Below are 2,612 nucleotides of genomic sequence, written 5' to 3' on the forward strand. Positions count from 1 at the left end.
AGACCACACCCAGCAGTGCTCAGGACTTCCTTCTGGCTCCGTGCTCAGGGATCACCCTCAGCGCTGCTTAGAAGATGACAGGTGGTTTTGGGAATTGAACTGGGCTTGGCTGAGAGAAAGGCATGAGCCTTAAGCCCATACTATCTCTCTAGCCCCATTGCTTGGAATTAAAAGATTAAAAAACAATTGGAGCACACATGGCAGTGCCAGGGGGTGGTGTCGGGGAAAGATGCAGTGCCAGGGACTGAATTGGGGTCAGGGACATTCAGGGCATGCTTAGTAACCTTTGTACTCTCCCCAGCAACCTTGGATTTTTTTTTTCTTGCATCCAGACGGGATCCAAGGAGTTTTTCCTTCTCTCTGAGATTTTATGCTGACTTACTTTACCCTTTTGTGTTAGACTCTGAAACCACCGAGTCAACCTGAAGAGGATGCAGAAAGGGCAAGAGTGGATTAGTTTTTTGAGTTCAGTGCAATTTATTTATTAATTTTGATTTGGGGCACACTCGGCAGTGTTGAGGACTCACTTCTTGCTCTGTACACAGGGTTCACTCCTGGCGGTGCTGCGGGGACCCTGTGTGACGCTGGGGATCAAATCCAGGCCAGCTCTGTGTAAGATAAGCACATTCCCAGCTGTCCTGACTTTCTGGCTCCTGACATCCATGTTCTGTTATAAAACAAAAAAAGTTTTATTAAAAAAACAAAAAAAACTTGGGGCTGGAGTGATAGCACAGTGGGGAGGGCGTTTGCCTTGCATGAGGCTGACGGGTGTGACCCAAAAAGCAAAAAAAAAAAAAAGAAAAAAATTAAAAAAAAATCTTTTAAATTAAAGAACTGTGATGTACAAAGTTATTGATAGTTGAGTTTTAGTTATAGATAGTTATAGACATATAATGTTCTAGCACCAATCCCACCACCGGTGTCAACTTCCCTCCACCAGTATCCCCAAGTCCCCTCCCTGCTCCAACCCTTCTTGAAATTTTTAAGTGGTTTTAGTTTAGATCTTGTGTCTTCAGTGTTGCTGACTCTACAGTCTGGATATATAACTCTACCACTCCCCCACAGGACTGATGTAACTGAGGCCCTTGAGGCTATGTTATCCTACATCCCCTGATCCCTGCTCTCCCCCCCGGCCCCCCCCCCCCCCCCCCCCCCCCCGTTATTTTCCTTCCTAGTCTTCTTCTTCCTTTGATTTATTTCCTTCTCTCTCTCCCTCTCCTTTCTATATTCTGGGGTCGAGTGTAGTCTAGGCCTCCTCCCACCATTTACTCCATTGTGTTACCTAATCCAGTTACTTTGTATACCACAGACAAGTGAGATCATCCTGTGTTTGTCTTCCTTCTGATGACTTCACTAAATGTAACTTCCAAGGAAAAGTATGTTTTTATGCCCTCATGTCACTTTGGTCTTGTGCTTTCCTCCCCCCTCATCTCCCACCGTCTGGACAGTTTCTCAAATCCAGGTGGGTTCTCGTTTTGCTAAATCTCCTCCAAAGACTCGCTGTCTCATCTCTACGTGCTTCTGCATGGTTGATATCAAAGCTCCGTGCCAGGGCCCTGCTGTCAGCTCATCTGTTGACAGAGTCCAGCTGCGAGTTCTCTGTGCAGGACCTTGGCTGTTTCCGCCCTTATCCCATTACCTCTCCCTGCCTCCCTCCGGCCTTGCTCATAATTAGCTTTATTATAGTAGTTAGCCAATTTCCTCTGCACATCTCAGCCACCATCTGGATTTTTTCCCCTTGAATTTATTTCTCTTCTTACTGGAGAACTTTCTCCAAGAGCATTTTTATGTTGTGTCTTTGTGTGGTCCATCTTCTGAGGCCTTCCAGGTCTGGGAATATTTTTATTATACTTTCACATTTGAATGACTAACTTTATGCAAGACTTCTTTCAATGCTTAAAAAACCATTGCATCTTTGCCTTCTTGCACGCTGTGTTTCTGTTGAGAAGTCAGAAGTTAATTTGGGTTTTGAGCCCTTTGTCTCAGAGTTAGAATTTTATCTGATTACCAAGGTTTTTTTTTTTTTCTTAATTCTTCTTCTTTTTCTTTTTGAAAAATCGAATCACCATGAGATACACAGTTACAAAGCTGTTCATGATTGGATTTCAGTCATACAATGTTCCAACACCTGTCCCTCCACCAGTGTACATTTCCCACCACCAATGTCCCCAGTTTCATTGTCCCCATCCTTGACTATGAAGTTCTTAAATGTCAGCATAAAGAATCTGGATGTATTTCCCCTGCTAGTTACCAATTTAGGACTCTGTGAACCCATTTAATCTCAAATATTCACCTTATTCTTCTTAGAATTGGTGGGCCGAGAGATAGAACAGCAGGGAAGGTGCTTGCTTTACATGCAACTGACACAAATTCTATCACATATGGTCCCTTGAAGCCCACCAGGAGTGATCCCTGAGCACAAAGTCAGAAGTAAGGCCTGAGTACTACCTGGCATGGCCCCAAAGCAAAAACAAAACAAAATAAGGAAATAAGTCACTATTTCCTTAATATTTTTCTCTTCTCCCCATGGCCACCTCCTCACCCCTTCTTTGAGGGAGTCCTGTTAGTCTGATATGGCATGTCATCAGCTCTTTTCAAAATATTCTATTCTG

At 43.9% G+C, this 2,612-nt stretch overlaps 1 pseudogene; it reads right to left on the minus strand.

Annotated features, from left to right (window-relative positions):
- Positions 1-320: 320 nt before the first annotated feature.
- On the minus strand, positions 321-435 carry LOC129405433 (small nucleolar RNA SNORA26; annotated as a pseudogene).
- Between the last annotated feature and the right edge of the window lie 2,177 nt (positions 436-2,612).

The sequence above is a fragment of the Sorex araneus genome, chromosome 5 (assembly GCF_027595985.1).
Source record: "Sorex araneus isolate mSorAra2 chromosome 5, mSorAra2.pri, whole genome shotgun sequence".
Taxonomy (NCBI): domain Eukaryota; kingdom Metazoa; phylum Chordata; class Mammalia; order Eulipotyphla; family Soricidae; genus Sorex; species Sorex araneus.